This window comes from Apis mellifera, linkage group LG12, assembly GCF_003254395.2.
Source record: "Apis mellifera strain DH4 linkage group LG12, Amel_HAv3.1, whole genome shotgun sequence".
Taxonomy (NCBI): Eukaryota; Metazoa; Arthropoda; class Insecta; order Hymenoptera; family Apidae; genus Apis; species Apis mellifera.
Window position 1 is genome coordinate 8,327,417 of NC_037649.1, and position 23,366 is coordinate 8,350,782.

At 37.6% G+C, this 23,366-nt stretch overlaps 2 protein-coding genes across 8 annotated transcripts in view; one reads left to right on the forward strand and one right to left on the reverse strand.

The window, feature by feature from the left end:
- Positions 1-23,366, reverse strand: part of LOC551033 (pre-piRNA 3'-exonuclease trimmer) — a 91,239-nt gene that overhangs the window by 51,604 nt on the left and 16,269 nt on the right. The window lies entirely within an intron of this gene.
- The window catches only part of LOC410373 (leucine-rich repeat-containing protein 15), a 121,403-nt gene continuing 117,437 nt past the window's right edge, over positions 19,401-23,366 (forward strand). For 2 of the 4 annotated variants that reach the window (XM_006565223.3, XM_006565224.3), the window contains exon 1: positions 19,592-20,305. The gene's annotated coding sequence lies outside the window, so the exon portion shown is untranslated. Of the gene's footprint in view, positions 19,545-19,591; positions 20,306-23,366 lie in introns of those variants that run through there. The other 2 variants (XM_006565222.3, XM_006565225.3) reach the window with 2 other exon arrangements.

Sequence of the window (23,366 nt, forward strand, 5' to 3'; positions counted from 1 at the left end):
AACTGAAAACGCAGACAGACATCAAAGGGATCTATTCGTAGGACGAAAACAAATCACTTTTTTCGACTTTTATCCTCCCGATCGATGATCCATCAAACGTAAACAACCAATAACGTAGTCTTAAAACAGTATCTTCGAGTATTTTCGAATATAAACTATTTTCAAACGGAACTAATTTTCAAAACTTCAATGAAATTTCATTGCGCAAAAATGATAAATTCCTCCCAAAAAAATTCACTATAAACTCCTTTTCCAATTCATCATAGATTCAATTCTTCTTTCCCAACGTGACGAGTTAAGGTCTGTATTTTGTTCGCTTCAAAAGGAACTTTGAATCACTTTAAACCATAATCTAAATTTTCAACATTGCTAAACTTTAACGTTACGAAATTTAATCGCGCAAAAATGATAAATACCCAAAAAAATTTTTCCATTTTCCAAATTCACCATAAACCCTCTCCCTTTTTCCAATTCATTCAGTAGATTCAATTCTTCTTTCCCAACATGACAAATTAAGGTTCACATTTTGTTCGTTTCAAACGGAACTTTGAATCACTTTAAACCACAACCTAAATTTTCAACATTGCTAAATTTCAACGTTACGAAATTTAATCGCGCAAAAATGATAAATTCCCCCCCAAAAAATTCACCATAAACTCCTTTTCCAATTCATCCAAATAGATTCAATTCTTCTTTGCCAATGTGACGAGTTAAGGCCTGTATTTTGTTCGTTTCAAACGGAACTTTGAATCATTTAAAATCATAACCTAAATTTTCAACAACGATAAACTTCAACATTAAGAAATTTAATCGCGCAAAAATGATAAATTCCCCCCAAAAAAATTTTTCCAAATTCATCATAAACTCCTTTTCCAATTCATCATAGATTCAATTCTTCTTTGCCAACGTGACGAGTTAAGGCCGGTATTTTGTTCGTTCCATCATTTTCCATTCACATGTCGGAGATAAAAGTCGCACGGTTTGCCATATCGCGATGTGGATTTATCGCTTCCCTTTCCGGGACAACGTTCGTTCGATTCGGTTTGCGCTCACTTATCCCGAGCAAAGCGATCGTCGCCCGCGTTAACGCCCGTTGACCTGTCGTCTCTACGTTTCCTCACCTTTCCTTACTTCCCTTTCCATCGATCCACGTCTCTGCCCTCCGTTAAAAAGAGAGAAAACCGAATCTCGAACCGCTGATCGGAGACCATTTCCACTCCTTGATTTCTCGCTCTGCTGGGGATTTTTTTTAAATTTTGCGAGATTTCTTGTTGTTTTAACTATTTCTTTCTTTTACATATATATATAAGAAAAATAGATAAGCTAGATTCGTAGTCGTTGTGCAGTGAAGATTACGATTTTTGTACTTGATTTTCTTAACTTTCTAATTTTGACAACGGTGAAATTGGTTAAACTGTCCATTTTTTCTTTTTTTTTAATGGAAGTTTTAAGTGTGAGGTATGTTAAGCTCGTGGTTTTGAAGTTCAGCAGTTGCTGCAGTCGAGAAAATTTGCGAATTTTCGTCCTTTCGTTAATTTTTAATTTTACAGAGGCGAGGTTGTGTTTTAACAATTCTTTTTTTTTTTCACGAGAATTTAGGTGCGAGATACGTGAGCTCACTAAAATTTGTCGCAGTCGAGATTTTGAGGATTTTTGTTAATCTTTCAACTTTATAGCGGTGAAGTTTGTTCGAACCAGTTGTTTCAACCATTCTTTTTTTCTTTTCTTTTCAAACTTTAAAATTTGAACGCGAGGTAAAGTTTATTATTCAGTGATCGATTGCGGTTGAATTTTTGAAAAATTTTATTTTCGTACGTTTCAAGAAAATCGAAGTAAAATTACTTGAACTTTCCCCATCCGATTTTTCTTTCGTACACGAACTTCGTCATCGATACCAATATTTCCAAATTTCCTTGCAGATTTCGATTCTTTATTACTTTGAAAGTCTCGAATAATCGAAATCCAATTCCATCCCATTAGAAATAGACTCGAGAAATAAATTTTTTTAAAAATCGCAGAAAGAGAATTCTCCGAAACGAGAGGAGAGAAATTTACTCTTCGAAACGAGAGAGACACTCCCAATTAACTCGACGCGACACTCGATAATAATTAATTAATTAATCGTCAGAGACATTAATCACGTCTGTAACGAGTGTCCGCCTAATTAATACCCTATCGCAGACCTGACGCAAAACCGATTATCCTTTATCGAATATCCACCATTATCCCTCCTTACCTAATTACCCAACGCGATAACAACTTAATTCGATAAATTATTGGAGACGAATGCGAGATTTCTTCTTCTTCTCGAGAATGAATGTCTATCCGTAGGGGAAAAGTTACTACTCGAAGCATAAATCCAAGAGAGCCAAGTTCTCGGGAGAATGGAATAGATGCGGAGGAACGCGTCGTGCGTCGTTGATAGTAATTATCCGTGAGCGTGATTAAAATGAAAAGTTAACGAGGAAATGGGAGAGAAGGTTCAGCCCCGGGCACTTATCCCGGAGTTTTACAACTTGGAAACCGCGCTAACTTCTCTCTTATTGCGTTAAAAAGTTGGCCACGTGGACGCGGTTCCAGTGCACGCTGTCCCTGTAACCGCGATCGAGACAGATCCGTTCTTCGTGAACTTCCTTATTCCGGTGTTTATCTTCCGGATCGATCTTTATTTTACCCTTCTTCTCAAAATTTCTTCCTTTTTAAAAGATACATTCCTCATATTGATCAAGAGAAGTTTCAATTTTCAAGAAAATTTGGATGACAAAAATGAAGAAAAAGGAAAAGTTGAGTGATTATTTTATTTGATCCTCATATCGCAATGATATCGAATCGATTGATCGAGAGAAGTTTCAATTTTCAAGGAAATTTGGATGATGAAGAAAAAGGAAAAGTTGAAGAAGTTGAGTGATTATTTAATTTGATCTTCATATCGCAATGATATCGAATCGATTGATCGAGAGAGGTTTCAATTTTTAAGGAAATTTGGATGACAAAGATGAAGGAAAAGGAAAGTAATTGGAGAAGTTGAGTGATTATTTAATTTGAAATTGGGATGACAAAGATGAAGAAAAAGGAAAAGTTGAAGAAATTCAGTGATTATTTAATTTGATCTTCATATCGCAATGATATCGAATTGATTGATCGAGAGAGACTTCAATTTTCAAGGAAATTTGAAGGAAAAGAAAAGTAGTTGAAGAAGTTGAGTGATTATTTAATTTGAAATTTGGATGACAAAGATGAAAAAAAAGTTGAAGAAATTCAGTGATTATTTAATTTGATCCTCATATCGCAATGATATCGAATCGATTGATCGAGAGAGGTTTCAATTTTCAAGGAAATTTGGATGACAAAGTTGAAGAAAAAGGAAAAGTTGAAGAAGTTGAGTAATTATTTAATTTGATCCTCATATCGCAATGATATCGAATCGATTGATCGAGAGAGATTTCAATTTTCAAGGAAATTTGGACAAAAATGAAGGAAAAGGAAAATAGTTGGAGAAGTCGAGTGATTATTTAATTTGATCCTCATATCGCAATGATATCGAATCGATTGATCGAGAGAGGTTTCAATTTTCAAGGAAATTTGGATGACAAAGATGAAGAAAAAGGAAAAGTTGAAGAAATTCAGTGATTATTTAATTTGATCCTCATATTGCAATGATATCGAATCGATTGATCGAGAGAAGTTTCAATTTTTAAGGAAATTTGAACGACAAAGATAAAGAAAAAGAAAAGTAGTTGAAGAAGTTGAGTGATTATTTAATTTGATGCATTGTACGACATGAAAGTTGTAAGTTACGATTCGTGAAAAGTTTATAATCTACTTAAAACAGAAGGTGCTGCAAGATTCTCATCAGCCTCGTCATTTTACTTTCGTATCGAATATAAAATTATTATTATCATCAAAATTGACTTAATCGATATACTATGATTATTCGTAGAATTGTCGCTCGACAAATCGGAATCAATTTCTCTGAAATGATTGTTTGCCCGGAAAGAAAAAAGGAAAATCGTATCCCTTAATAAATTCCCGCTCCTCGAGATATTAAAGGGATAAAAAGAAATTAATGCGCGCAGAGTTAACCAGATAATCTTTTCATTATCAAGGGGAGGGAGTATCGTTACGAAAATAATTATCGCGATGAATCATAAGACGGGACCTTAACCCGAGACTTTTCGATGGAAACGTCGTGTTCTCTCGCGAGAACGTGAAAAGTTTCTCGATGGAAACTCGTAATGGATGCTGTGCGAGAAGGCAAACAACGATACGCGTGAATTTCAAGTTTTAATTTCAACGAAGAATAAATCGATCCGATTCGATTGAAAAAAGGACGCTCGATTTATTTCGACTGATACAAATTTTAACAATTCTCTTATAATTTTTAATCACAATTTTACTTCCTTTACTTTCCACGACTGAAATTTACCGCTTAAACTAAATATAATTATTCATCCTCGTTCGCGGGGATTCAACATTATTCGCGACAGCCTCAGTTATTAATTAATTATACTTTTAATTTAATTTTAAAAAAATAATTACAAATAATTACCACGCCCGAATTTCACGCCCTCGTGAACGTCGCTAGGATTATTAATACTCGTATATTATAAATTTCACAACAACAACAATTTTTCGTAACATCTATGCGTTGAAAAAAAAGGAAAGAAACAAAATTTCTTTTCGAAATATAAAAAAAAAAAAATTTTTTTCAGTACAATTTTTTTCAGCGATTCAGTACAAATTCATCCTCGAAACAACAACTTCTTTACAACTTCTTTCCTGTCCATGTTCAAAGGGTCAAAATCAGAGCGACCCTCCAATATTCCCTCTCTCTCTCTCTCTCTTTCTTCTTATACATCACTGGACCAAGTCTGGTCACCGTGCAATTTGTCTCTGATTATTTATGAATCAGTGCTTTTCCATCCGCGTTTTATATTCCGCTCCCTGTATCGAAGTTACTCGTAAGAAAGTGAAGGGAGCAGTTTTACAGGGTGTTCGTTAATGCACCCTCGAGAAGAGTATCTTACCCTAAAAGCAACGAGAGTAATCTTTATCGCCTTATCCGGGCCGGGGGTATCTTATCCCCGCCAAGATTATGCAAAAATTTTTATACGCGGAGGAGGAGGAGATTCTTTCGTTTTAAAAGGATGAATATAGGACGAAAAGGGTGACGTTTAATCCGTTCACGTTTGTCTCATCAATTCGAGCCACGATCCACGCCTCGACGAATCACGCTTTGAGGGGACGGTGAATGGGGAAGGCTGGAACTCGAGAACACGTGCCCGATATTTTCAGTTTTCTCCAGCTTCCTGGCTATGGAACTCTTTCGGTGGAATTAAATTTTATCTGGGATTCCTTTTGGAAAAAGAAAAAAAGAGAGAAAGGAATATGAAGAAGGATTGGGGAGGGGTTGGAGAGTAAAGCTTGGAATAGGTTTTTGGAAAAATTAATTTGATTTTTTTGAAAAAAAAAAAAGAAGGGAAAATAATTATTAGAATATGTGGATTTTAAAGTTTGAACTTTGAAAAGCTACGAGATCGCATTATTTTCCTCTGTTTCGTCGAAATTTTCAAAATCATGAATCCCTTTTTGAATTTCAAACTCTGTGAAACCTATAAATTTTATATATATTCTGAACTGGTGTAAAGAAGGACTACTATTACATTTAATATTCGCAATAGAAGGTTTTATCGATCTCGTGAAATCGGATCAAATTTTCTGAAATAGAATTTTCTCTTGATGAAACCGAGAGAAATTTTTATTAATACGATACTAAGTGAAATATTAAACGATGTCTTCCGACTCATCATTTACAATTTGACGCGTTCCTGATTGATGAAATTGATTATTGAGAAGGAGACGAGATTGAATAACGTTTTATATACCTCGATATCCAAAAATAAAAGTTTGACAAAAAATTACGAGATGATTATTCTTGCACAATGGAAATCTTATTTGAAATACGTTAAATTGTTAAAAATATAAATATTTTATTAATTGAACTACAAACTTGGACGAAATTTGTATTATCGTTCGATGAAATTATTATAAATTGCATTAAAATAAACTTTCCTCTTTCTGTCTCATCTTTGTTCTCTTTAGATTAGAAAAATAGTCGTTCTCCAAGTCGTTTCCTATTTCCAGGAAAAAATATATTCAACGTTGTCTGTTTATCGACCATAACCCTTGCAGCGAAATTTCGATTTAACATAATCGTTGTGGAACGAAGTAACGTGCGAGCATGCATTATTCGTGTTGGCGAAAGAGGTTGGATAGACATCGACCGATCCCAACTTAGAAGATAATAAATATTTATGACAATCGTTCGCGCCCTCGCGCATCTTGAATATGCAAAATATTTGTCTCATACGCAACTTTGACGAAACTGTCCTCTTAAACTGCAATTACTCAACGACCATCAGCTTCCGAGTGAAAACTTTCTGTTTTCGTAATTTTCAAATATTAAGAAACGTTAAATCACTCACTTAATTATATGTACAAGTAACATATATACTATAAAACTAATTTCTAAACAATATAGGAAAAGTCTCTATTCCTTCATCTTCTTTATTTTCAGAAACGATTTAAAATATTCATCAAGATCGATCGACGTTTCTTCGTAAAAACGATATCCCCTTTCTTTCCCTTCCATCTTCATCGAAACGGTATAAATCATAGAATATATTATATTTATCCATTAAAAAGATTTCCTTTTTTAGTAGGTTATTATTCTTTAATTATTGAAAGTTTTTTTAAAGAAAAATAATTTATTTTTCAATAATTAATTTAATTGTTGGAACAATTTTTACTGTGTCTTATTCATTTCGAATAATTTTAGTTAGTTAAACGATCTCACCAGCTGTGAAATATTAACAACTCGACTCAAAGACAATATTCTATTTCGAGAAAAAAAGATCATCATGGAACGAAAAATCTTGGAACAAGACGAAAGAAGAAGAGGCAACTGGTTGGCGAAAAAGGTGGAGGAAAAGGGGCTGTTTCATCACGGATGCGCGCGATACCGAGGCAGCTGGCGTGACGAGGGGGCGGCGGTTGAAAAGAGGGAAAATAGGTGGCGAGTTTCTCGGCTAGAAGTCCGGGTTGGAAGAGGAAGCGTAAGTGACTAGCCAACCGAGACTTTTGCGCGTTACATTGTCTTCGAGCTCGGCTGCCCGTGTCGGACGTTCAGACAGGGAATACACCCCCTGGAAACGGTGAGATAGGGCGCGAGAATAGGGTGGTCGAAACCACGAAGAGAAAAAGGGAGAGGAGAGGAAAAGTGGATGGACGGAGGGAGGGAGAAAATGGCGAAAGAGGGTGGAGAGAGGAGGAGGATTTCTTTCGCTGGATCCACGATTCGGTTTCGTCGAGGACCCCCGCCGCTATTCGTCTCTACCGATTCGTGAACCGTTCCATAAAAGGAGACGTGCATTTGTATGCATTGCTCGGAAAGATTTATGAGCGATGTCGCGGTCGTGGACCGAAAGTCTGAAAGTCGAGAAGCTGGTGGGGGGGACAAAAGGTCCTCGCCACCCTTCCCCGTCTCACCTTCCCCTTTCTCCATAACAGAAATACATAATATAGCGGTCGAGTGTGCCACGTATCTCCTTTATTCTTCCTTCCTCCTCCTCTCCTCCCCTGTATTTTTCCTCTTCCTCTTTCTTCGTTTTTTTTTTCTTTATCTCCTTCTTTGACGCGACGAGTCGAATTATCATGGAAGGAAGAATGACGCGATTCGATTCGATTCTCGATGATGAATCAAGGATTGATCGAAAGGGATTTTTCATATATTTGACTCTCCTTCCCTGTATTTTTCCTCTTCCTCTTTCTTCGTTTTTTTTCTTTATCTCTTTCTTGGAGTCGAATTATCATGGAAGGAAGAATGACGCGATTCGATTCGATTCTCGATGATGAATCAAGGATTGATCGAAAGGGATTTTTCATATATTTGACTCTCCTTCCCTGTATTTTTCCTCTTCCTCTTTCTTCGTTTTTTTTCTTTATCTCTTTCTTGGAGTCGAATTATCATGGAAGGAAGAATGACGCGATTCGATTCGATTCTCGATGATGAATCAAGGATTGATCGAAAGGGATTTTTCATATATTTGACTCTCCTTCCCTGTATTTTTCCTCTTCCTCTTTCTTCGTTTTTTTTCTTTATCTCTTTCTTGGAGTCGAATTATCATGGAAGGAAGAATGACGCGATTCGATTCGATTCTCGATGATGAATCAAGGATTGATCGAAAGGGATTTTTCATATATTTGACTCAATAGAAATCGATCGGATGAAAGGAATCGATAATTTTTTCTTCCTAAGGTTGAAACATCGAGGGAACAATGTCGAACGAATATTTTGGCACGAGATGGACGTTCTATTTCGGATATTGCTCGTTAGAAGAGGAACAGTTTCGCGCGCATCGCTCGAAAAGAGGAGAGGAAATATTTTGATACGATACGAGTGGTTTCCGATTGATCTCTGACCGAGCTTTAATTTGAAGGGTCTCTATTTTGTGGAGAAAGGGAAAAAGAAGGATATATATATATATATATAACGGTATAATCCAATCTGTCGTCGATACACGATTGCAGAGGAACTGCAGGCCGAGTGTTACATCGTGACCACGTTGAAAGGAACGTGGAAAAGAAAATGGCACATTTGTCGTTCGATATTATATATGTTTTTCGCCCAACGTTTCTTGAATTATGCAACGCCACCATCGTCCACTGTGTGTATATATAAAACCATTGCGACGCGATGTCTCGCTGCATGGAAAATAGAAAACTCGTTATTCTCGAAACGAAATGAATGAATAACAAACATCCAATTGCAATAAAGAAACAAAGGTAAGATGACAAGCTCGCTGTGCTTGTTCAGGAATGATAAGTAGACGATATCAAAGTAAAATACGTTTCAAAAGCTTTATAAATATTTCATTCTGCATTTTTATAAGTGACGAAATTTGGATTAGATTTATTATAAGTTTTGTTATAACCTTCTATTGAATTATTATTATCGTACGCGTAAAAGAATTCTCGACTTTACAGAATTTTAATCTCAAAAACGATCATTCTCGATTTGTGAAAAATACTTTCGAGTTAGTTTCTATCCTTAACAAAAAAGAAAAAGATGAAAACCACCACCTAACTCGATTTCTCCTTGTAAATCTTCGCGAACAGGGAGTTAACTAAAATAGGAAAGATAAGGGTGTGGATAGAGGAAAATAAAAATTTACATATCCAAGTTGGTGGCCACCCTTCCGTGCGACCATAATTTTCCTTCGCCGCCCCAATTTTCCACACTTTCCCCTCCACATCCTCGATTTTACAATAATCTATGCGCCCCGTGCCAACTTAATCTTTTGATTACGATGTTACTACCCTCGTTAAATGGCACAATCGTTTTTTGTAGAAAAGAGTCTGGAAACCATTTCCTGCAGAATCTCGTAACATTTTCTGAGAGGAACAAAATACTTTTGATAAAAGAAATGCGAAATAAATTAAAAACTTACGATAATTATTACGATAAATGATTCTTTTTTCCGTACGAAAGAATCGAAACATTTATATTTTATGAATAATACTTTTTTCAGATTCTATGCAATGAATTTTTCACACATTATCACACAATTATCTATTTTTTATCTATTTTCGAAACACTGTGAAACAAAGAACAAGAGAGAAGGAATTGTACGAATATAAAACACTTTATGGAAAATTTCCAGCTACGACCAGCAGCCAATTAAACGAAAAGCTTTATACGCGTATCGTAACGCTATATCATTTGCATAGTCATCGAACGGAAACGATTGATAATTAACCAAGATTGATTTTAAACAAAGCAACCATATCGTTTTCAGCTATTATTAATAACGGTAGTTCCATCGACGATATTTTAGCAAATACCTTTTTAACCTCCCTCTCCGTTTCGTTTCATTCACTGGAAAAAGGGGAGAGTATCGAATGATGGTTAAGTAATTGCTCGAACGGACGCGTACGATGGAGGAAATTTTCGTTCGTCTCTATTTCCGTTTTCTCTATCGATTACATCCGCTCCAGGATCAAAGTTAACTCTTTCCAGCGTATTTCCAAATTTTCCATTAGTATAAATTGTAATATCTGAAACATTTCATTCGATACGGAAACATGATTTCTTCTTCGTATATGGAATTTTGATTTATCAATTTAATATTTTCGATGTTTCTTTTCTTTCGAGAAAATTATAATTCGAGTAGCGACAAAGATTGAAAAGTTTGGAAATTTGTCACGATGAGAATAAAGAGGAAAGGAGTATAATACTAATAACTAAGTGCGTGCGAAATACACGTTTGCAAAGCGCGTCGAACGGAAGAAAATAGTAGTCATTTGGTTAATGCGATACGAACAGATGCTGTTTATCAACGGTGAAAATGGGCTGATAGAATTACTTCCTTCTCCCTTTCAATCGCCTATCCACGAATAACTACGAGTAACGTCATTTTTCGCGAAAAATTTCAATCACCAAAGTAGTAAAAGATCATCCAAATAATTGAAAATACGAATCCGTTGGAACATTTATCAAAATTCGAGAATAATTTTTATCAATCTAATATTAAAATCAGTTAATGACTACGAGTAATGCCTCGTCATTTTTCGCGAAAAATTTCAATCACCAAAGTAGTAAAGGATCATCCAAATTTGAAAATACGAATCCGTTGGAACATTTATCAAAATTCGAGAATAATTTTTATTAATCTAATATTAAAATCAGTTAATGACTACGAGTAACGCTTCGTCATTTTTCGCGAAAAATTTCAATTACCAAAGTAGTAAAGGATCATCCAAATTTAAAAATACGAATCCGCTGGAACATTTATCAAAATTCGAGAATAATTTTTATCGATCTAATATTAAAATCAGTTAATTAAAATTCCGTTAAAAAAAAATATTACAAGGATCCGAAGAGTTTCGATGACGAATAGACTCGGTGAACAAATAAAATACAGAATGGTCCTCTGAGGAGAAAGAGGAATATCGAAACGAATTAATTTCACGAGGATCGTATCACGTCCTATTCGAATGTTTTTATTTTTCATCATGGAATGCATCGATTAATTCGATGACACGTTGGTATTTAAAACATTTTCACTCAGCCAAGTGGTTACACACCTTTGACGGAAATGTTAGAATAAATCGCTTGATAAATGAATTTTCTACAATTACACTCCTACGTTGCCTATCATATTTTGCCAGTCTCTAATAAATGTTCTCAAGTGCAATATCCTCTCCTCGTTAACGATTAATTCTTTTCTAATTATATTAACAAGCAGATAATTAGAAGAGAGTGGTTAATTAAAATGACATTTTGTCGGAGTTGATACGCTTTAAAAAATGAAAGCTATTTATCACTCGACGATGACCACCACGTCCATTTGCCATTCTAGAAATAGACGTGCCCTCGTGCGGAACTAATTTCTTCATTTTCTTTACTTTTCTTATCCGACTGAAAAATAATTCCATTACCATACGTTTCCACCGCGACAATCTTATTTTTCTTCAAACACATATAAACTGTCTTCAAAATTTATATCAAGTGAAACTCAACCCAATTCTCCCGATCAATCATCGAGCAGTGTCCGCCGGGGACAGAAAGTTTGGCAAAAAAGGAAGAGTAAACCACCGTGTGACAGAAGATAGTTTAACGAACTTCTAGTTGGCCGTTGCTATAATTAACGCGGCAACAGCGATGCTGATGCGTTTCAAGCATGCGACCGCGTTGCGGCCAAGATTAATCGCGATAAAAATGACACGAAGTTATAATTGAGATTCTCTCGAGAATCTACGTAAATTATTGCGCCTATTAATTTCCCCGAGCGGGGGAATAAACAAACAAAAAGTTTGCGTTCAGTTTCGCGACGAAACCAGCCTCGACGATCGACGCGAGTTTAATCCTCCTGGCGAGAAATCGATCGAGCATTCGTGCGCCCATAACCGTGAAAATTAATCTTCCACTTTCGTACCATCTCTGTTTCACTCCGATCACCGGTTCCTATTACTAGTTTTCCCACTTCTGTCCCATTTTCTACATTTTTATCCATCGATCTTTCAAAATTTCACGTTCCTCTCTTTATTTCTCTTCGAACGTAGTGCACGCGTGTGACCTGAATTTCGCTCGTATCGTGATAAAAATACGTTTTTCGGAGAGTTTGGATAAGCGAGGAAATAACGAGAGGGAGAGAGAGAGAAAGTAAATTGCGGCGATTTAACTTGCGTCGAATTAGAAAAAGGGGGGCAATTAACAATCCCGGTTTCCAACGTAAATGCAACCCTGCGCTCGAACGTGCGAAAAATCTGGAAGATTTCTCTTCGACTCGTGGCCAGAAACATCGATTCGCATATCGATGGATCTATCTTTCATCTCTGCGATCTACAATCTTATTATCCTTGTTAAAATCTAGTGTATCGTTCTTTCTTCGAGATGAGACAATCCGATCGAGTTATCGAGTAAATATTGCGGATGGAAAACAGTTAAATTTCGATGATTGAAATAGTATTAATTGGAATTCATTCATGGACAAGTATTAAACATATTACGTGGTATAATTCTGGATCTGTCTTTAATCTCTATCTACAATCTTATTATCCCTGTTAAAATCTGGTGTATCGTTCTTTCTTCGATAAATCCGATCGAGTTATCGAATTTATAATAAATATTGCGAATGGAAAACAGTTAAATTTCGATGATTGAAATAGTATTAATTGGAATTCATTCATGGACAAGTATTAAACATATTACGTGGTATAATTCTGGATCTGTCTTCCATCTCTGCGATTTACAATCTTATTATCCCTGTTAAAATCTGGTGTATCGTTCTTTCTTCGAGATGAGACAATCCGATCGAGTTATCGAGTAAATATTGCGGATGGAAAACAGTTAAATTTCGATGATTGAAATAGTATTAATTGGAATTCATTCATGGCCAAGTATTAAACATATTACGTGGTATAATTCTGGATCTGTCTTTAATCTCTATCTACAATCTTATTATCTGCGTTAAAATCTGGTGTATCATTCTTTCTTCGAGATGAGACAATCCGATCGAGTTATCGAGTAAATATTGCGAATGGAAAACAGTTAAATTTCGATGATTGAAATAGTATTAATTGGAATTCATTCATGGACAAGTATTAAACATATTACGTGATATAATTCTGGATCTGTTTTTAATCTCTATCTACAATCTTATTATCCCTGTTAAAATCTGGTGTATCGTTCTTTCTTCGAGATGAGACAATCCGATCGAATTATCGAGTAAATATTGCGGATGGAAAACTGTTAAATTTCGATGATTGAAATAGTATTAATTAGAATTCATTCATGGACAAGTATTAAACATATCACGTGGTATAATTCGTAGGTAGAAATTCATCCCGTTGGATGATATTTTATTTTTATCGCTGTGTTAAAACTTACTGTAATTGAATTTCCAAATTAACCGCACAGCTTCGGGGGAAGATATTAAACCTTCTGACGATGAGCGTCACGGGAGCGAAACTTGACTCGCGGTGTCGAGGGCAATTTTAGGACGAGAAGGGGGGGAGGGGGACGGAATTCTTACTCGTTTAACTTTTAACAGTTATTATTATTCACGTAACGTGTTACCCGCGATTCAAATCTCGCCGATTATTTTCTAATTATGGTAATTGAAGGAAATTGCGCACAATGCGTGTGTTTTCTATTAAACGAAAAATTCTTTTTAAAATTTAATGAAAAAGATTCCGGGACGTTTACTTTTATTAATTTAAATTTAGTCGATTGATTCGTGCTGGAACTGCATCTACTTTAATTCCTAAAGATGGAACTTGTTCATGAATGAATTACATCTGTTGATGTTTTTGTAATTAATCGTGATGGAATTTTTATTGGAATAATTATTCGATTATCTGTTTCTAGAAATTGATTTAAATTTCTATAATTTAATATATATGTGAATCAAATTCGGGATATTCATAAGATCAATATTTAATAGAAAAGAATGGATTAACAATTTCATCAATTAAGTATAAAATTTTTAATTAACAAATTTAACAGGCAAAATTATGCCTCGTTATCCCTTTCATGTCTCTTTTAATAAAATTTTCTTTCTCGCCATTTAGAGTCTAGAAATAATAAGACTTCTCGTCAATATGACGTATCACTTTATCGAATTTAAAATAATCCTTCCGTCCGGAAAGAATGTACTTCGATTTCTTCGAAATGTAAATTTAACGTATAATTTATCGCGTTAAGACAGTAGTTGAATATTCAATTATCTTCTAGCAGGAGATAAGCGAAGCTAATAATACCTCCATTTGGATTATTCAAAAAAAGAAGAAGAGGAGGAAAAAAGAAGAATTATTCAATCCTGCACTTTCGATCCATTCCTTTCGTTTTCGCGCTTTTCACGATGCATTCTACTATTCTACGATACAGAAATTCAATTCTTCGACTCTCTCAGTCTCGAGTTCTTTTCGATTCGGAAAAAATTGACACGCAATCTTCTTACGTTTCCTCCACTTTTCGAAACGAAGGGCAATTTGTACTTACAACTTTGGGAACTGGAATTAACATTTTTAGCTCGAGTTAAGATCAAATTTAAATTCTCGTGAGAAATGGAAAAATTGTAGGAAGTGAAATATCACGATTCATTCTTCTTCTCTCAAAAACATCTCTTCGCGTTTCTTCTATTAATATTCATTTCCCTTCTTTGTCCATTAACGTTGTAAAATATAGAAATACGAAAGATTAGTTGAAATTTCTTACAAGTCGAGGTAATCTAAAAAATGATTTCGAGAGAATAGATTGTTTTTAAAATACGATCGAAACGATATGATGCGTGAAACACTGCGATCTAGCGAACGCGTCCGAGAATAATGCGTTAATTAAAATAAATATCACGTTAAACGCGACGTTGCTTCTTTTATTTCTCTCAACTCGCGTTGAAAGAAAAGTATACATCTCTATATATAACTAGAGAAACGATAACGAAGAGAATATCAGGTTAATTTCAACCTTCTTATTGAAATTTTTTAATACTAGAGAACAACACGACTACTTGGAAGAAATAAATTTTATAACCAAACGAAGGGGATGAAATTAAGGAATTTTTTATTCCAAAATATCATAAACTTGGAATAAATTTTTGAATATGCGTGCAACGTAAGATAAAATATTTGCATAAATTCGTTTGATTTACGAATATTTTTTCGAGAGAAAATTTTTTACACTCGCTAAACGAGCGCAAGTGTAAGTTTCACGTGAAATTATCATAACGTATAAATTATTGTTTCACAAATTCATACGGTACAAAGGATAACCCAATTGCCCTTCCTAAAATTCCTTTCAATTCTTCTATCCTCTACTTTCCCTTACAATTCGCGATCCATCGAGAAAGAAAATTAATTAATTCCATTACAACCACCTGCTCCATCAACTTCCTCCTGCCAATCGATATTTGTTACAAGACATAGACACTCGTAACAGCATTCTTCATCCTCCTCATCGCGCTCAAATATACAAATATACGCTCAAACACACCTTTCAAAACAATGATGAACGAAACCATTTATATTACAAAATTACCAAGTAAATCATGTCTCGAAAGACTTGTTATTCGACTGGCAATCGAATCACCACTACCTAGCTCGGCACAATAGACTTTTCAGGACACGATCGAGCGAAGAATCGAGGCAGGCGAGGATCGTTCTGTGGGCGCCGCGAGAGAGCATTTAGGGGCGGGGAGAGGGAGGGGGGCCGGCGAAGGACAGGGACGTCAGTATTGACCCAGTTGGTGGCGCTCGCTGTTGCTTCGCCCTCTCTGCCAACCCCTCGGTCGCGCCGACAGGGTACGCCGTGTGTGCGTGCGTGCTACGCAGCGTGCTGTGCACAACCGCATAAAGTGTCACGTTGCGCAACGCCGTACAACGCGATGGCTGAATCAACCCTGTGCGGTAACCCTGTGCAGCGTTGTTGCCGGCCATTCTTCTCCCCGCAACCACCACCCCTCCTCCTCGTGTACCACCAAACCGCGCGCTCCTTTCGTTTTTCAAGGACTTTTCATCGACGAGGGGGAAGGGGAAGGGAAAACCGGGAACTCGATTAAAGTCGGATCGACGATTTTGCGTTTTATTAATTAGCTCTTGGTTGGGAGAGAGGGGTGGAGAGAGGGCTTGTTGTTGCACATTTTCATCAAACGAGGGGGTAATAAAATAGGCGAGAATTTGATCGAGTATGACTTAAGAATGCCAGATTTTTTTTTGAAGCAAAGTTAAAATTTAGGGGTTTTTTTTTGGATTCGATTCGAAAATTTTCACTTTGGTTGTAATTCGTATCGATGTCATTTATTTTTTACGAAACGATATCTGTTTCCCGGTAATCTGATACTTTGGCGAAAATATTTCAATTTCGGTTGTTTTACTTTGATTAAAAAAATCTCCATTTTAGAAACGAGACATCGTTTTCACGTTTAATTCACTTTTCTACGAAGTTGTAAAAATATATATATATCGATTTGGATTATACTCGATCGAAAATTCCATTTGCAATGGAAATGTTTCAGATTAATTCGTAAAAATTATTCGTTTTCCTTCTTAACGAATATCCATTAGATTCTAACAAACTCGGCCATCGTTGTTACAACCTCTTCGAGTGTTTTCATATCTTCCCCGACAATTTTTCTCTTCCTTTAATCGAACGCTTCTCCCTCAAACTCGAATAAATTCCGCATCGTATCTTCTTTCATTTCATTCAATCTCGAAACAAACGCAAAAGTCGTGAAGCAGAAGCGACAACGACGAACGCCTTCCCCCCGTCGCGGAAAACGGTTGGAAGGAACGGTTGGAAATATTAATAAAAAAATATCACATTTACGGGGATGGAATAAATTTCTCCCCGGCCAAGATTCATCCCCTTTGTTCCGCGCTCGCGCCGAGTCGAACGTTAACAGGTATCCCATTGAAGGGAGGAATGAAAAGGAGGATGGAGGGATTATTAATTCCAAGGGGATGTTGCACAGTTTTAAAACGATTTCGAACATTGTCCACCGATGGGATGACGTAACAATGGCCGGCAATTAAGCCGACTATTTCGAACGGTATTTCCGTTGTTAAACGGTTAGACGCGGTATCGTAATTACAACTGTGTATCATCGCGACTCTAACTCTCGGTCCCTTTTGTCAGTTTTAACGAGGCAACTTTTTCTTCGTAAAACCAAGCAACGTACCGTGAATTATTGCACGTTGGCCGGATACGTAACGGAACGTCGTTCGTTGCATAATCTATCTTTGTTGGTGGATGGAGAACGCGGAGGGCTCGTGGATGTCGCGTGGACGCGTGTAACGAGGAAAAATAGACGAGGAGGGGAAAGCGGATAAAGTGAGGCTCGATAAAAAAGTTTTTTCGATTGAAAAGAAAGGAAGGAAAAATTGGAAGGGAGTATCGATAAGAAATTTATTATTTTCAACGATCGAAGCAAGATGATCTTAAGAATTCCGTTTAAGAATCGGGGATATTTTTCCTCGAGCTGAGTTCGGCCGGGTTTTTTGTCCGACGAGAAAGAAGGCACGCAGCGCCGTTAAGTTAATTAGGAAGGAAGTAGTTGGGGGGTAGTGCGCGAAGCTTACGAACTACCCGTTATACAACTATAACGAAATTAAGGTGAGAAGGCGGGGCGGCGAAAATGGCGGAGGATACGCGTAACTCCCGTCTCGAGGCAAGTTCGCCGAGAAATGAAGAATTCATGAGCGGCCGCGATCGAAATATCCCGGTTATTTCGAACTTTCCGAGTCGAGCGGGCAAAGAAATTCCTATGGAAGCGGGATGTTCCAACCGTCGTAATTAACTGTTGAATTATTATATCCGCCGAGTTTCGACGTTGGAACGATTGCAAATTCGGGTGCAACGTTGTCTCGCGAGGGAAAAATTAATTTATCGATACCTTCGTTCAAACTAACCTCGAAAGAGAAATCGAGGGATGCAAATTGGATCTCTCCCCAGGTAAATTTCTCTTTTATCCGCGGAGGGGGATGATTAACGACGCTTCGCGTGGAATTATTCGGGACAATTGGAGTCGGCGATTAAATCTACGCGGATTCGGCGACGTCGATCACGGGGCGCGTCGATCGAGAAACCCGCAAACGGGAAGCGGCGAAACCCGATTGAATGGAGAGCTCGACTGGAGAGGATCCGCAAATCATTGAACCAACCGCGATAATTCCACGGTGGATGCGTTCATTTTCCTTTTCAAAGCAAGCTAATCCTCGTTCTCGCGGCTAATTTTTATCGAGCCTCCTCGGATGGAATTTCGAGCAGATCAGGATCGATATTTTATATCGCGAGCGAGGTTTTTTTTAAATACACGCAAGATTCGATCGTAAATGTTTAAGATAAATTTGTTGCGGATGATGGCGGAAACGGCGAGAAAATGTAAGGCAAACATAAAGTGTGAAAATATTTTCATATCTATCCATGGTAAACGAAATTTCCAATCTCTTGCCTTCTCGCGCTAAGTATGGGGGAATTTCAATTACAGAAGGCAGTTTGTTATTTAAATTATAATGGAAGACGATTTCTCGTATCTCGATATTCGACTGGATAAACAAAAGAGCAAATTACAGGGTATAAAACTTTCGCGAATTTTGCTCTCAAAAGTTACTTTTTTCGCCCACCGTAGACACCGGTTTCTCGAGCGAAAATTACCTTCATAACGCAGTTTCCACTCGCGAAAAATAGTCTCGAGAGTAATTCTCGGGGAGTTTACTTTCAAAAATGTTAAAACATTAGACAAACAAGAAAAAAAAGAAAGGAAAACAAATAGAACCGCTTACGAGACAACCCGACGAAATATTATTTCTCAAATTTTCTTTCCATCGAATCCGGTAAATTTCTAAATTGGAAAAACGATAACTTCCATCCAACGCACCGCCTGCGTGTTATCAATCTATAAACCAACAACAGCGGATAAGCTTCGATGCCGTGACGGATAACGAGGCAATCGCTTCGTTAAACATTTCCACCAACAACTCGAGAAACAATATCTCTTCGATCAATTAAAAACCTACCCTCAAATACTTCCCCCTTCTTTTATCTCCTTCCAAGGTGAACGCATCGGAATTACGAGACAGCCCATTTTATTCGTCTGCGACACGGATGGATCCCCGATTAACAATTCATGGAGAACACCATGGAGAAGGTGGAAAACACGTTCCCTCGGCGTGCCCCTCGGCGAAGACGGGAGGGCGGCGGATCCAGGAGGAAGGCGGATGGCGGAAAACGGGGTGAGGCCGGTCGGGTAGGAGGCGGCGCAGGGCGCGGGCGCGGCGCGCCGGTGCTGGCCTCGGCGTCGGCGCCGAGGTCCGGCGAGCGTACGCGCGTCAACGCGACGACGGAGGCGCAGAGCGCGGCAGGAGTCCAAAGGGATCACGAGGGGCCCGAGATCACGGTTGTCGTTCGCTCGCCGGTTAAACGACTCTTGACATGAGCCTCGGTTCCCGCGCGTCCGCCAGCTAGGAGAGCAACCTGCGGTTCAAAGGTCAGTGGATCGACACGTCCGTCATTCGCTTCTCTTCCTCCGAATCGATCATCGAGATTTCGTTTCGTTTGACGGAGAGTGCGAGAGCTTACTTCGTACTAAACGAAGGAGGAGGAGGAGGAAACAAGGTGGATCGAATCGGTGAAAGAAGAAGAAGGATCGAGCTCATAAGAAGTCTCGGCCTCGAGGAGGCGGGGATTGATAAAGTGACGTGATACGATGAAGGAATCCTTGATTTGTTGCTCGTCGTATTTCTCTCGCGTTCGTCGAGACTTCTTGTGAGTTGCACGACGAGGTGTTCGATTTCGGTACGCAGTGATCGTCGTCAGTGATCGACGCCCGTGAACAAGCGAGCACCTTTCGACACGCGCGTTCCCGCGGGAAAAGTCGAGGAAAAAAAGTGAGCATCATGTGTTCAGTGGACGAAACTACTGCGTTTCAACTACGTGCCGAGTGAATCGTCGTGGATTTTCCATTTGCGTCCCGTGTTCCGTTTCTATCATAAAATCAGTTGGAGAGAGAATAAGGATTCGTTAAAGTTTCGTCTGGTTTAATATTGGGAAGAGATTAGGGAGGAAGGTGCATATTTGTTCACGGGATCGACGAACACCAGTCAGACACCTGTTACCATTCTCGACGAGAGTTGAACCGGATCGAAGTTCTAAGTGGTGATAATTCGCCTCACGGAAGATTTTTCTCTAATTAAATTGTCTGCTAAAATTCCCACCTTTGGAACTAATTGCGCCAGATTCAAAACGGATGTGAGTAACTCGTTTTCCTTAAAAAAAAAATACTTTTCTTCGAAACTTTTCAACGAACCTTCTTTTCTCTCGTCTTCCTTCTTCCTCAGAAATGTACTGTACGCCATGCTCGGTACAATTTCGAAAAGATACTCGAATTCTTCTGTATTTCCGGAAAGGAAAGGAAAAGAGACCATCGAGTTATTTCCAAGTTGAAATTCACGTTCGAACTACGGAAAAATTTGCGAATTCTATCGCGCGCGAGAATTTTAGAAGGACACTTCTGAATTTCTTCAAACAAGAGTTATCGATCCGCGGTATCCGCTTACAACACCTGGTGCAAAAAAAAAAAAAAGTATTCTTGGACGCATGGCGTGAAAATTTTCGAGACTCGTCAAGATTGGATATTTATTTCGCAAGAGGAAAGAAAGGGAGAAAAATTGACAAATTCGTTCGAGAGAGTATCGATCGGTTGTCGAATTTAACGAAAGGAGTTTCAACGAAGGGAGTACTCGTTGTTGTTCTCGCGTTACTTGTTTACTCGCCCTTTTTTGCCAAGAAATCGATGCACCTACGTTACAGCGTCTCTCGTAATCCGCAACGTTGATCCAACGTAAAATAACATTTTCCCATCGTTTACGCGTTCCTATTAACAATCAAATCATCTCCTCGACTTTTCTCTTTATCGAAATTAAATTATTCGATTTTCAATCACGATTCCTAAACTCCAGTTTCATCCACTTTTCTTAATTAATCGAAATTAATGTTAATCGCGATAGAAATTTCACCTCACTTCGCGTTATATAATGCTTTTTTACTCCTATTTCATAATAGGTGAAAATTAATCACTAGTGGAACGAGCGCGAAATGTGGATAGGAGCGCGATATCGATCGAAGCCGGCGAATATTCACCGAAATAAACGTACGACGAACCGAAGAAACGTACGACTTGGACGAACGGGTTGCGCGTAACAAGTGGCTCCGTCCTCCTGGCCTTTTCCATTACCCTCCATTGTTCGCTGCTTCATCTCGCTCGGTTAGCGTACAAGCGCGTGCATCCTTTCATTCCGTACAATGGCGCACCTTGCGCCTCGCGTCTTTCTCGTCTTCGAATCGTTCCTCTCTCGATTTCCACTTGATCGAAGCGATTGGTGGATCGATCTTTTCTCTTTCTCTCTTTGAGGAGAAGAGTGTGTTAATAAAGGGGTGACTTTTTTCGTTGTCAGAGTTGGAGAAGCGTGAATTTTCGTTTCTCGATGGCGATTAAAGTGAAAGAAGGGTTTTTTATAATATTCTGGATGGAGAATATGCATGATTATTAGTGAACGAAAGAATTTTTTTAATTATTTCTGGTGATATATATATTTTTTTGGTAACTATCGAAATTTAATTGGGATGGTTCGTGAAATTTGAAAGAAGGTTTGAAATTTTATTTAAATTGGATAGGAAGTATATCGTTTACTTTTAATCCGACAAAATTTTTCTTCCGAAAAATGTTATCTTTTCCAGCGACCTGCTGAAATTTAACGAGACATCCTTCTCCATCCATATTTTATTCGCGAGTACCGCTACTTTCGGTCAAAAATGTAATAATTGGCTCGGATCATCGCGGATAAATTATAAAATTCTGTAAGAAACAGAAATTCTTTATCTTTGTCTCTTATCTATTCTAGATAATAGAAATAGAAATGGAGATAGAAATTTCTCGAACGTTAATGACTAACCTTTTATCGTTGCAAAAACGCAGGCTAATCTCAGAAAACCAAAAATCACGGAAAATATTCATCTCGTTGACAAATCTCCGAAATTAAACATTAATAAAATCATCCAAATCTACAAACCCAAAAAAACAATCTACAAATCTACAAATCTACGAAACAAAACGAAATATTCATCGGAGAAAATCATTTAAATTCCTGTTTTCACGAATCTACCAAAGGACGAGAAGGGACGAAATTCGGTGATTTTCATCGAAAAAGCCACCGAGAATTTATTCGCCTTTTTTTCCAAGATTCGTGTTTCACGCGTCTCTGTCGTCATCAAACCGAATTTCCGCCAAAGGCGAAGGGTGTGTCCGATTCCGAGTGTGCGTGCTCGCTCACGGTTGTTTGTTTAATCCCACGAGGCATCTGCAACATGGCCACTTCCCGTTTTCGCCTATATTCCCTCCCCCGCATTCCTGTTCAATCATCGCGCGATCGACCTCTCCGATTTTACACGCTTTTCTTTTCTTTCCTTTTCCTTTTTTTCGCCAACGAACGAGAAAAATTGATTATCTCGCAGGGGGTTGATGACGGTTTCGATGCGAAGATGTGAAATTGAAAGGGGATGGAAATTATGAATTTAAGTTATATTATTCGACTAATAATCGATGAGAAAAATATCAATTTCGATATTAGATAGGAAGAATTCAACCTTTTCGATCTTACACGCTTTTCTTTTCTTTTCTTTTCTTTTTTTTCGCCAATGAATGAGAAAAATTGATTATCTCGCAGGGTGTTGATGCGTTTGTTGCGAGAGTTAAAATTTGGTGAAAGGAGAAATTCGTAGAATCAAACAAAAGGGGATGGAAATTGTGTTTAAGTTATATTATTCGACTAATAATCGATGAGAAAAAGATCGATTTCGATATTGGATAGAAAGAATTCGACCTCTCCGATTTTACACGCTTTTCTTTTCTTTTCTTTTCTTTCGTCAACGAACGAGAAAAATTGATTATCTCGCAGGAGGTTGATGATGGTTTCGATGCGAAGATGTGAAATTGAAAGGGGATGGAAATTGTGAATTTAAGTTATATTATTCGAGTAATAATCGATGAGAAAAAGATCGATTTCGATATTGGATAGGAAGAATTCAACCTTTCCGATTTTACACGCTTTTCTTTTTTTTTCTTTTCTTATTTTCGCCAACGAACGAGAAAAATTGATTATCTCGCAGGGGGTTGATGATGGTTTCGATGCGAAGATGTGAAATTGAAAGGGGATGGAAATTGTGAATTTAAGTTATATTATTCGAGTAATAATCGATGAGAAAAAGATCGATTTCGATATTGGATGGGAAGAAGTTCGATTGGAGAGGAATT